The 13910-nt window shown below is 47.5% G+C and overlaps 1 protein-coding gene across 1 annotated transcript in view; it reads right to left on the reverse strand.

The window, feature by feature from the left end:
• PTP4A3 (protein tyrosine phosphatase 4A3) overlaps window positions 1-9566 on the reverse strand; it is a 179386-nt gene extending 169820 nt beyond the window's left edge. The window contains exon 1 of the mRNA XM_069621715.1: window positions 8927-9566. The gene's annotated coding sequence lies outside the window, so the exon portion shown is untranslated. The remainder of the gene's footprint in view (window positions 1-8926) is intronic.
• Between the last annotated feature and the right edge of the window lie 4344 nt (window positions 9567-13910).

Here is a 13910-nt window from a genome sequence, read left to right on the forward strand (position 1 = left end):
TAGAAAAACAATGGGAGGCAGCCTTTTCATACAAGACCATCATGGGGGTCAAAAACATATCCGCAACACACCAACGGTACAGGAAGGCATGCAGAGTGGCAATACAACAATACGTGGGAAGTTTGGGAACGGTATTTGCACACAGGGAAAGGAGTGCAGACACTGTTAAGGAGAAATGTGGGGAGAACACAGCAGCATCAAAAGACCTGCCTTAAGCAATTAAAGCAAATCATGCATTAATTAGAAATATGCCGCTGGCTAAATCGCCAATCAAATTGCAAGAAATGATAAAAATGGCCACAGGCATGTCCAGACAAAGACCAGCAACTTCCTTACTCAAGGCTAGTCTCCGGAGGATAGCTCAGGGGCAACGTGCTCGGCTTGGAAGAAAGACAGAGCACCACAGGTGCGATCCCCGGGTCCAAGCTTAGAAACCTCTGGGTATTAAGCGTGTTATAAATAACCCATCATATATACACGCATGTTTTACCATACCCTTTAAGGAGCAGCTCACAGGCCATCCCCAATAAAAGTCAGAGGGGGAAAACAATACAAAAGCAAATAGTTTTAGACACAGTAAGTGGCCCATGGAAGGATTTACCATTCCCCAAATATCTGTACACCACTAGGCCTGGTTCCCCCCCATAAAAAGACGGGGAACACAGGAAGTTTCATCAATTACCCTAACACCGCCCCCCCCCCCGCATCCCAGGACAATCTGTAAATGAGGCATCCCGGACACGGAACTGGCAAAGTCTTACACCAACTTCCAAGAAGCCATTGAGGTAGTCAAGACGGTGGGAAAAGGGGCTCCGATTTTATTCTGTAGTGCCTTCCAACGCGTTATGCCATTTGAAGTGCCGTCTATGAAAAGCTGAGTTGCTTCCTTCAATGGGCCTTTTAGAAATCCATGCCAGAGGCACGGGTCGTCCTTTAGTTGGATTTCTTTTTTTCTATAGGCCCCGAAGGGTCAGACATTGGGAGGCATTGATAAAGGCTCACTGATGAGTGGGGCATCCCTCTAGCACACGAGAAAACAGCCGGACCTTCACACAATTTCATACCTGGGTATAGAAATGGAATCAATAAACAAAAGGGAATGCTGCGTCCTTAAAGAAAAAGGGGGCCTTCTACTGGCAGCAATTGCCAGATTGACGAGAGGAGAAGGCGTCAGTAAAATAACTGCAGTCACTAGCAGGCAAGCTGAATTTTGCATCCAGGATAGTGCCACAAGGGCGAGCATTCTCAAGAAGCATTGAAGACAAAAGGGGTGACAAAAAGAGCACTTCCATACAAGGATAATTAAGAATGGCAAAGAGGGCCTTGCGGTGTGGGAGGAATTTGAGGAGCTTCAATAGACAAATCATATGGCGCACGCCATGAAATCAGGAAGACTGGGCAGTGTCATTTACAGATGCATCAGGCAGTAGAGGTTTTGGGGAGACAGTCGGGCGCAGGCCCAGAGCCGCAGACATGGCAGGGCAAAGGTTGGACCAGAAGCATCACATTACTGGAAAGCTTTCCCATATGGATTGCCCTACACCCATAGAGCAAAGAGCTAAAGGACAAAGAGCTGGCTGTTCAGACAACATGGCAGTGTTACAAATAATTAACACGAGAACCACAAAGCGCCAAATCTTTGAGGTGCTAAGGGCAATGACAAATTCCACTAAAGTACAATATTGAGGTAAAAGCAAAGCATATTGCTGCATGGAAAAGGACACCGCTGATGCTTGGTCTCACCTACAGCGGGGAACATTCGGGCGTCTCAGACCGGACGCAGACTGCCAGATAACAGCAGTACCAGTGGAGGCATGGAGAATTTTGGTGGATCACAAATTATTGCGGGGTATACCACGCTGAACAGGCAGAGCAAAGAAAGATCTACACACTAACAAAACGAACACCGGGGTTGGATGCCACAGGAATTTGAGGCACCCAAAAGGTGTGTTATTGAACTGGCAAATAACGCGTTCGCTGCAAGAACATGGATACATACAGTAAGGGCCTCATTACATTTAAAAGAAATAACAGAGGTGGAAAATACAAGGAAATACCGGAAAAGGGCGTTACTCAATTTGTGGAATGGACTTTCATACATAAAGATAAATCTTGGGTGGTATCACACCTTTGGTCAGTAGCAGATTATGTGAAATTAACAGGGAGCAGGAACGCAACACACAGTGCATTAGCAATATGCGCATTGAAAGGGTGGGCTAAGTTGGAAGGAAATAAAATAGACATGAGACGCCCATTGAATTTTAAGAAAATTCTGAGATTGCTGGGTACACTTGAGGGGTGTAAAGGTATAATGGTACAGATACCATGAACAGCTTAATTGAACTATAAATAACCGGCACATCATTTATACCTGTATACCGTTTTAGGGCCTGCAGATATTAAGTGAGCTTTTCAATCTGATTTGAAAAGGCTGCAGTAAGGAAGTGCTGTGCATTCTGGATCTTGCACTGTGGGATGTGGCGTTTGGCAGACAAGAGCATAGGGAAAGTGAGGCCACATTAGTAAATGCAGCTTTGATGCTGTGACCGCTCTTTCTGTGATCAGAGTTGGGTAAAGATCAGTCGATTTGTAGTTTTCCCACCAATTTGAAAGATGGGGAACTACACATCCCAGAATTCGCAGAATGAACTGGATTCCCTTCTGATCCATGTCCACAAAAAACATTAGCTCTGTAGACTGTATGAACACTGGGCCCATCAGTGCTTTGTGCTAGCATATAAACTTGCTCCCCCCCGTCCAGATTTACACATTGGCACTAGTTGTTGCTTCGCTTGATCCTTCACCTGCCTTCTGCATATGGCACTGAACTCAAGCAGGCAGGACAAATTCTACATTCAATTTGAAGTATCCAGAGCAATGGGGTTGAGATATTTCTCAGGTCTATCCTCAATTTGTGACACCACCCATGAAAGCATCCTCCATCTCAACTCCCATGACAAGGGTCCCAATGTGCTCAGACCTGGGTAAAATGGTAGTGATGGGGCTTTGGTGATGTGCTGGTCTAGGCCATATTTGTGCCAATATGCAATTTAACTTGGTAATTTTCAAAATGTTTTTATGCCACTATCTTTAAGAAGGTAAAAACAGTTATTGCAATCATCAAGAAAGAAATCAACAGCACCCACTGAACGCTGTCCTGTTAGGATTACATGGTCAGTGGTGACTCCAACATCAGACCTTTATAATACACCAGGCAGATGGTAAACAAGCTATAAAGATTTGATCAATATGCAACCTTTCAGTGAGTGTGTGTTGGCTATGACATTTTGACAAAAGAAACAATAACATGGGCTTTCAGACCTCACACGAGTGACTTGTCTCCCTTTAATGGGATAAAGCGTTATCAAAACAAACTTTTATGACTGATCACAGCTAGGGGTCATGATGCCCATGCCATGTGGTTACAAAATAATGCAGGTCGAGGCCGATCAAGCTCATTGCTCAAAATGGGCATTTTAACACTTCCACTAGTCACTCTTTCATTCAAGGCGATCAACGAGTGAGCGCCATGAAAGACCAAATATGCAGCACCCTTAGATTCCTGGAGGATGAGCAAAAAATGTGCAGAGGCAAGTTTCAAAATGCTGACAACTTATGCCCTTTAAGAAAATATTTGTTAAGATTAGTTAACTCCACCTGCTATACCATCATTTGGCAAGAAGGTTTTCATATGGCCATAAAACCAATACCGTAACACCCCTAGTACACTGGATGATGTATGCAACCGCACTTATGAGACATCATCATTTGAAGCAGTGTTTGCTGGGGCATTCGGGGTCAGTAAAACTTATAGACAAAAGCAAAACAGCTGTGGATCGTTTGGCCATGGTTGACGTACACTTGGGTATGGAAAGCATGGCACGAATGTTGATGAAATCTAAAAAAAAAAGACTAGCAGGGGTGAGAAGCCTGATCAATTTTACATAGCAATTCCGGAACAATCACTACAGCTGACCCCCAATTCTGTCTTGTTCATATTATCAATTTTAATTGTATAGACACCAATTGCCCAGTATGCACCAAAAGGAGTTCTCATTATCCACCCGTCCTTGGGTGGACAGCTCTTGATCCATAACAACGGGATAGCCCTTAGCCAGTTTTAACTTCAAGCAGTGATGAAGAGGCTATATCGCTGGCAGGCCGAGTTTGGCACCCACTCGTTTCGCGTAAGGGCAGTCACATCAGCAGGGTTTTGGGCCACAAAAAATGAAGCAAGTTAGGGGCTGGAAGTCAGATTTTTATAAGAGATACATAGGACAAGACCGGGTCTAATATAGCATATTTTCTTGACCAGTGATAGTTGCCCTTACAGGTCCGTTCAGATCATAGAGCAAACCTTTGTTTCATGAACAGGAAGATGGTTGGAGGACATGCAACAAGGACTATATTTCACAAAGACAATCACTGCCTTGAGGGGAACCCCAGGCATGCTCCGGGAAGATATCCATGACAAGCAGCCGATTTGTTAGGTTTCAGGGAACACCCTGAAGACTTTGATATCTGCACATCATTAAAGTGCATATTAGACTGTTGAAGGGACAGTTTATATGCCTGAGACACTGCACAGAAAGCAATGGCGGGGGCGGGGGGGGGGGGCTTTCTACAAAGCAATAGATATAGCAAGGCGAAAGCTGAACAAAGCAGTGTCAAAGCTCTGCGGGAGCATGGGTCTAACTTCTATCAGGCATGGGGAATTACATTAGGTAACCCGCGAGCTGCTTCACAAGGATGGAGTAAATCAATGAAAGAGATGGAATTCTTCTCTGCAGGAATTTTCAACACTTCGCAGGTGCATTGAGAAGTACTTTTGGTAGGGAACCGGAGTAGCCGTGCACCCACTCCGGGTTGGCGGCACAGGTCAGGCAGAGGGCTGCCAGCAACACAAGACAGCGCCCAGCCACAATTAAGCATAACGGGTCACACTTTCACAACCCTGGGAACATAAATAGGGCAGGTCCCAGTCACACGGATCTGGAAATATTACGAGACTGACAGAGGACTGGGAAAATTGGATTTAGGAGAAACACCGGCGAGAAAGGGCCTCCCTCGTCTTGACCGACATGCAAAAGCACATACCTGGAACTTCCTAGTTTATGACTATCTGTATCTGTTGCAATTAATAACGCCTAGGGCCTGTTATTTTCCATGATTCTAGTCTCAGTAGTAATTTCAGGTATTATCCAATTCCCTTATGCGTCTACTCCTCTTAATGCCATGTGTCGTGGAATGACTGTAGGAGGCACAGGCATTAAGAGGAAGGCGCCCGTCAGTGACAGCCCTTCACCTTTGAATGTGAAAATGCAAAAGGAGGCTGCAGCTAGGTGAGGAAGAGCCGTACCTAGGCACGGTGCACCTGGGCCGGGAGAAACCAGTCTTGACTGTGCCGCCCGGAGTCAGTGCCTTGGGAATATTTTGCCCCATAAATATCAGGGGGCCGAGTGCGCCCAAACAGAACCTCCATGATCACGTTCACTTAAGGCAGAATTCTTTTGCCACCTGGCAGTAGAAGTACAAGAGAAATAGCAGTATGGCACATGGTGTTCAGTGGTGACTTTTGGATTGGAATGGAACAAAGATAGCATTGTCTGAAAAAAGACAGACAACGAACTTTGGCACGAAGTTGGGTCAGGCCGAGTGCTGCCAGCAACACATAAGACAGCGCCAGCCACAAATAAGTACAACAGGGCACACTTTCAGGGACCTGGGAACATAAATAGGACAGGTTCCACTCACACGGATCTGGAAATACAATGACGACAGGTTCCACTGACAAGGGCTTGGGAAAATTGGTTTCAGGAGAAACGCTGGCAAGAAAGGGCTTCCCGCTTCCTGGCTCACATATGCCCAAAAGCACACACATGCCCAAAAGCACATAGTCAAAAACGGATAAGTTGCAGGCTATTTGTTGTAACTAGTAAATACTACAGCCTGTTAATTTAGTCACCTCACACCCACAGTTGGGACAATTGCTAAGCTAGCTGCCTGGTAGCTTATGTTATTTTTTTTTATTATTTATTACCATTTTTTAAAACCATCAGCAACCCTTAGGCATCGTGGCGCTGTTACAGAGAGTCAAGCTGGTTACATAGGATAAGAAGGTTTAGTGGTTACTAAACAATCAGCGGTTACATTTCAACTTGAGGGTTACATAGGATGCAGACAGCTTAGTTACCAGATATTCTGAGAGGTGGCGAGGAAGAGCTAGTTTAATAGAGTGCTTGAGGGATTTGCAAAAGGTGGGTAGGGAGGGTTCAGCTTTCAGTGCGTTGGGTAGGGCATTACAGAGTTTGGGCTCAATGTGAGGAAAGCCGATGCCACCGGCATTTGCTCTTTTGATGGAGGGGACGCGAAGTTGGTTGGCATGGTGACTTTTTTGTGCGGGTCGAGATGTCTCTGGATATGGTTTCTGATAGGTAGGGTGGTGCATTTAAGCGTTAGGGTGAGGATATTAAAGTTAAAGTGTTCAGCTTGCAGGTTCACATACAACAAGGCAGACTCTGCTGGTCACCCTTCTCAGGTTAAGAAGTGGAATACTGCTAAACTTGATAGTAACAGTAGTTACAAAACATAAAAGCGCTGAATACAAATCCTATGCATTGTACCACACATTAGCATAATTTGTAAGTCAACAAAATTGCCTTACAAGTAGGCCAGTCTAAAATATGAAGCACCTCAAGTACGAACTCCACCTATTGGACTCAATACAAATAAGCTCAGATTATGGCCCACGTTTGGAGGTAAATCTGCCAATTTACTGCGGCAATAGTTTACCGTTCCCGCCACTCAGTCTCACGGCATTACTAGTGGTGGCAGTGTGGTGTAAACCCCAATGTTTTGAGTCCATGGACCCCGGGGGATTCTAACTGGTTAAAAGCAAGCAGTAGATCTGCCATTTTGTGGCCTTTCGGTGGTGGATTTACCTCCAACATAAGGTGGGCCATGGGATGCTACCGAACCTTACCGAGGTGCAGCTTGCAGGTGTGTTATTTTTCCAGCCTCCAGCACATTTATCATTGGTGGGGCTTGAGCTCCATAAAACCTGGTGCCTCTTATTGGGCAGTGCGTGTCCAATTCTACGTCAGCGACTATGGACAATGGGATGCCAACATCTGAAGACTATGGACCTCATTAAGAGTTTGGTGGTGTGCTAGAAGGGCAGTGATTCAGTTGCCACCATTTTTTGGGGGCGGTTGCGATTATTGCTGCATTTACTGCACTGCTGATTTCAGATTTTGATCTTGACGTGGAGGATTTACTCCCAGCAAGGCTGGCATGCAGCAGCACACACTGCCCTAGGGGGCGGGGAGAGACATCCGGCAAGCACACTGCCCTGTGCGGCAGCATTGTCTGGGCACACAGAGGCACACTGCCCTATGCGGCGGCTGGGAACGCACTGCCCTGTGCAGCTGCAGCATCCAGGCATGTAGCAGTACACACACTGCCCTGTGCAGCTGCAGCGTCCAGGCATGTAGCAGTGCACACACTGCCCTGTGCAGCTGCAGCGTCCAGGCATGTAGCAGTGCACACACTGCCCTGTGCGGAGGCAGAGGCCGGGTATGTAGCAGTGCACACACTGCCCTGTGTGGAGGCGTCTGGGCATGTAGCAGTGCGCACACTGCTCTGTGTGGCGGCATCCGGGCATGTAGCAGTGCGCACACTGCCCTGTGAGGCGGCATCCGGGCATGTAGCTTTGCACACACTGCCTTGTGCTGCAGCATCCAGGCATGTAGCAGTGTACCCTGTGTGGCGGCATCCGGGCATGTAGCAGTGCGCACACTGCCCTGTGTGGCGGCATGGCGGCGTCCGGGCATACAGCAGTGCACACACTGCCGTGTGTGGCAGCGTCTGGGCATGTAGCAGTGTACACACTGCCCTGTGCTGCAGCATGGCGGCGTCCGGGCATGCAGCAGTGCACACTGCCCTATGTGGTGGCACATGCAGCAGTGCACACACTGCCCTTTGTGGTGGCGTCCAGGCATGCAGCAGTGTACCTGCCCCTTGTGGCGTCGTCTGGGCATGTAGCAGTGCAGACACTGCCCTGTGCTGCAGCAGTGCATGTGTGGCGGCATCCGGGCATGTAGCAGTGCACATACTGCCCTGCGGCGTCCAGGCATGCAGCAGTGCACACACTGCCCTGTGTGGCGGCGTCTGGGCATGCAGCAGTGCACACACTGCCCTGTGTGGCGGCGTCCGGGCATGCAGCAGTGCACACACTGCCCTGTGTGGCGGCGTCCAGGCATGCAGCAGTGTACCTGCCCCTTGTGGCGGCATCCGGGCATGTAGCAGGGCAGACACTGCCCTGTGCTGCAGCAGTGCATGTGTGGCGGCATCCGGGCATGTAGCAGTGCACATACTGCCCTGCGGCGTCCGGGCATGCAGCAGTGCACACACTGCCCTGTGTGGCGGCGTCTGGGCATGCAGCAGTGCACACACTGCCTGCGGGGCGGCGTCCGGGCATGCAGCAGTGCACACACTGCCCTGCGGCGTCCGGGCATGCAGCAGTGCACACACTGCCGTGTGTGGCGGCGTCTGGGCATGTAGAGCTAGAGACGCAGAACTGGACGCTGCTCTGCGTGAAGCCGCCTGCGATGGAGAATTGATCACCGCCATGTGTGGAGTGGCAAGTGAGAGGCACAGCTGCCGTGCAATCAAAATTCCTGCGAAAGGCGTGCGGCAGTTCCCATCGCTACCGAAAGGCTTCGCCGGGTCACACGCTCGCGCCGCTGCAGTATCATTTTAATCACACTCCATAAATGGCACACCACCAACATAAAATACTCTACAAGGTTGCGCTCACACGACAACGGCTGCCCCCACACACCCGTTATAACGCGCTCTCGTCCCACCCCCCAGAAAAGAAAGCAGAGAGCTCGCAGAAACCCCCCACCCCCGGCCAGATACTCACCCAGTGTCCGTCCGCTGCTGCTCGGCCCGCGGGGTGGGAGGCCAGGGACCCCCAGGCTGATGCGGAGAGAGGGATCCTCGCGGCACGTCTTCCCCTGCCAGCAGCTGCGAGCTTTCTGCGCCTCTCACACACGTCCAACTTCTGCCCCCCTTTTTTTTCTTCCCCTTCCTTGGGACGGGACGCGGGAATAGATACACCCGAGGGAGGGGGCAGGCGGGAATGTTTTGGGAACGCTGCCGCCGCCGCACACTGTGAGAACCTGGAAAGCCTTCCGCCGGCCGCGCACAAGCAGCTGGACTAGAAGTGCCGTGTGTGTGGCTCGGTCCTCCCACACGGCGCCCCCCACCCGCCCCCTCTCTCTTTTTGTAAGCTTTGATAGGAGGGCTCTGGGCAGCTTGGGAAGTGGGAGGCTGCTGGCTCCGGTGAAAGTACTGTGAGAAGGGGGCGGAGAGAAGCCAGGGGCACAGGGGGTATTCGTGCACTTCCTGCTGCTCAGCTTTGCTACAATTAGGGAGGGAGCATTACAGGAAAGGGAGAGGTGGGCGGCCTAGCCGGTACCACCAGTCAGCTGGCCTCACGGCCCGGGCCCTTGCTCCGGGGAGGCCCCTGGCTGACACCCAGCAGCCTAGCGGTTCCCCGGGAGGGAGGGGGGCCTGGCTGGGAGCGCGAGTCAGTGCGCGCGCGCGTGTTTGCAGATGCAAGGGACGCGCCAGCCCGCGAGATCCAAGAAGAGGCTGCAGGCAGTTCAGAAATGATACCATGCCGATGGCCACAGGGGTAAAATGGCGGGAAAGCGACCGGTCGGTCCTTCTTTAGCTGTCGCCATGACCCCACCCCTCCATTTAAAGCGAATGTCTCAAGCTGCCGGCTGCAACCAGTAGAACAGCCACACGCTCTATCAACCAATTGGTTCCTGGCCACCAGTCGTCTCCGATTAATTTAAGCAAAAAGCCCTTTGTGGGCTACGATGTGTATGTAGATCCATACTTGTAATGGAAAGAGATGAACTATACGTCCCAGCATGCACTGTTCCTTTGCCCTTAAACCAGTGGGGGGTCTAAGGGGTTCTGATTACCCAGCAACTCTGATTTTACTACTCCTACTTGTCCTTCTCCATTTACAGGGTGACCAGATTTTCAAGACAAAAACGGTGACAGCCAACAACATAATATAAGGACTCCCCTAACCGGACTTCCCCGCCCCCATTCCCACAGTATACGCATAGAAATTGTGCGGCTTTGAGTGTTGATAAACGCACGTAAATACCAAGCATGCTACTGATTGAATTTAGTATTTTAATGTGTATATATGCTCTGTTTGACATTGCATACCTTGCTATGTAATTTCATCTCCACCCGTCTCTGTGGTGCAAACAGTTAATGCTTAAGGCTTGTACTTGGAACGTTGGGGTTCGAATCCGTTATAAGATGACAACATTCTTAACATCTAATACTGTTTATATAGTCTGATCACTCTAACATTCAGCTTGTACGATTATAGGCACTAGGCGTATATAGCAACAAGCATTAGCAAAGACATTTGTTTTGGCTTTTGTAGTTTATTACAATATATACGTCGCGTGAGGGGTAGGGTGAGGAATGGTAGTGTGGGAGGGAAGTAATGACTGCTCCTGGAAAGAGGGACAAAGTATTTTGAGGGGGTCACAGCAACTGGGATAATGAACACATTTGATAGAAAGATGCAAAGCTAACAACGATACACACAGACAATGTGCAGAATTTGAAGGGAGGAATGACAGCTCAAGTGTGTGTGTTTGGAATGCCAGTTCAAGGTGGAAGGAATTGTTAGTGGTGGCTCTACACACCACCTCAGGGCCGAGAACACCCCCATGACATAGAGGTCACTCACACGATGTTGCCCCGGTCGGGCTCCAGGCGCACACTGCCATAGCGCGAAGGGGAGCACCCCTTTATTCTTACTCGGCAGAGTTGCATCGCTCCGTCGCGTGCCATCGGGTGACACATTACATTCATCCTTTTTCATAAGGGTAAAACATAACTGACCACTATAACAGTCAACATCCGAGAAACAAACATTTAGAATAACAATGGATCAAAAGTGTTCTCAGTCCAATGAGCCCATTAGTCAGACAGGAGAGGAGGAGAGGCAAGGGGTACAGGTGTTAGAGGGTGGGAGGGGCAACATACAATCGAACTTGTCAGCAAGCCAGAAAACATGAACATTGCACTTCACCTACTAAGCTCCTAACCACAAAGCCTGCACATGAAGTATCCCACAAGTCTGCTTTTGAAAAATCGAGGAGGACAGATGGGCAAAATCCAGGAAGACAATCCCGCATGGGTTGTTATTGCAGAAGACTCCAAAAAATATAATTTTGTCTTTTTCCTGTTTCATGCCAAAAGGACATTTCATTATTAGCACCATTTTACTAGTGCTGATTTTCCAGCCAACACTGCTTTGTGCATTGGGACTTAAAGGCTCATATTTGTACTGGAACATGTTAAACTGCAAGTTCTGGCCTTCAAGTAATGTTTGCTAAAATGCCACAACTGCATAACGATGACTGATGACCATGGGCGTGTTGGAAATACTAAATATAGGTACCTAAATACCTAAAGATATTTCAATGGTATTCTTAAACACACAGTGCCCTTTTGTCAGGTTCGAGTAATTTGTTAAGGTGGCCCATTATCCCCAATAGACCCAGAGGAATCAGAGCCAACCCAAACTAGACTCAATGGTGGAGTAGACAAAGTGCATGGCAAAACCCAACTTTATTCACACTGAAACAAAGCCAGGATGGCTTAAGATAATATCATTTTGCAAAACCTACGGGATAGGTTAGTGGGTTTGACTGCATATAGATTCCATACAGGTTAAACAGTTCACTGGGTTACAATTATCTGATGGCTTCACCGGGAACCACCCCTATATTGATAAAGATTAAACTACACCATCTTCGTGGCAAGGGGTTGGGTTGCATACCACTTGATGGGCGGCATGTCTCTAAGGATTTTTATAGGCTGGGACATTGCTACGCAAACTTTAACACTTGACAGGTCATCAGGATACGAGCCAGACCCAGAGTAGAAGGAAAGAGGCCATGGAGCATGCTTCCTTCAATTAAAAGTTCCCATCCCTCATTCTCAGGCCATAAGACGGGGCAGTCCCTTTATACTTGGCCTAGTGTGGTGTCTCGTGTCTACGTGCATGGCAGGTGTCCTATCTGTGTTTGCTTCTAATTAATGGGCCGTGTTCTCCAATTATGGGTCACATGCGACCGGACCATGTTTGGAATAGATTTACCTTCTATTTATTAAGATTTCAGCTAATATTAATGCGTGTGTCATGTTTTCTATTGCCACTGGGGACACTCAAAGTATTCTTCATAGTCTCCTTTGGCTTACTGTTGTACTGCACCAGGCTGGTTGTACTCTTATAAAACTTTAATTCATCTTGGAGAATACTACTTGCATCTTGGGAATTGCTATCTTGTGCCTTATTTCAGTGGTACCAATCCTTCATTTCACTCTAACCTTGGTACCAGTTGCCAGCTACTGAGTGAGCTCTGCACGGATAAGAATGACTGTAGATTCAGCCTTTTGGATTTTCCAAAGGCTTTGAGGCCTGTGCTCATTTAGAAACGTGCTGCAGCTTCCATTTTTAATAAAATGGCTGACCCACTACACTCTTGCTTCTCTGTTAACGAGCTGTATTTGCATGCCGTTCATGTTGCATTCACCATATACATTGATCATGTTAGTGTTCTTCATGTCTGTATATGCTATGTTAATATTCTTCATGTCTAAATGCATATATTACCTATTTAACGTGTGCTTCACGTGGAGTGCATGTTTGCTTCATATTTAATGCATGCTCCGTTACTGTTACAATGTTAGTTTGCATGCTTTGGACCTCTTCATCTCATATTGTCCCCAAACACTGCTGTACCTGTGGGGGATACGAGCAGAACGGCTGTCTCAACGAGTAGCGTATCTCTCCTTTGCGGTATTGGTGCGAGGAGGGGCAGAAGCTATGAGCGACATAATCATCTGCCTCCCAACAAATGTATGACATTTTTCCCATTGTTAGCATTTCAACAATTTTGTTTTTTTTGACAATCAAACTCCAAGTTCAACGTTGCCAGCTTGCCCTATTAGGAACACGTTATCCAGCCCTGTTTTCATTTGCCAACAACATTTGTGGTTTTCTGATGTTGCTTTTTAAATAGAAGTATTCACAAACCCCAGCATGCAAAGCGCCTTTGGCTAAAAAATAAAGGTCCTCCTCATAACATGGGACCAGTTATCACCTGTGGAAGTACCAGAATGCATAGAAATGCACTACTGTATGACTTCTCCTGGCACAATGAGGTCAGTGATTGTCTTGCATAGCTGCCACATGACCCCTTGTTACATTGATCAGCACATTTTTATTTCCCATGGTGTAAGACTTGCAAGTCCCAGCATGCAGAAATATTTTGGCTGAAAAAAGAGAAAGCTGGCTGAAAGCGATTTTCATGAATCTGAGCCATTTAAGTCAATGCATGTATTGTTCTTGTTTTATGCTTCAATGTTTTTGTTTCTTTTTCTTTTCATAGTAACTTTAATTATTATGATTTTTTTTTATTGACTTTAGTTTGAAAAAATAAAACTTTTTGTCACTAATTTTCCATCATTACATTCCAATTTCCTGAGAGAGAACAGAAGAAAAAATGGAGCAGAGAAAGGAATAGAAAAGGCAGAAAAAAGGAAAGGAAAAGAAGAACGTGGACGTAGAGACAAGGAGAGTAGGAGTGAGAATAGGCGTGTCTAATAGAAGTTAAAGTAGGACTCCATTCTTCTCTTGAATTCTCTGCCGATGTTTGTCGTTTCCAGTCATCAATATCGACATCGTCGTTTAGTTCTGAATTCTCAATTCCTCTATTCCTTTCTCTTCACCTGATCTTCCCATTTGAGTTTGATGCTTCACGTACCAATTTCATTCAGCTTCACTGAACATG

The sequence above is a fragment of the Ambystoma mexicanum genome, chromosome 5q, assembly GCF_040938575.1.
Source record: "Ambystoma mexicanum isolate Mex_15411 chromosome 5q, UKY_AmexF1_1, whole genome shotgun sequence".
NCBI classification, from domain to species: domain Eukaryota; kingdom Metazoa; phylum Chordata; class Amphibia; order Caudata; family Ambystomatidae; genus Ambystoma; species Ambystoma mexicanum.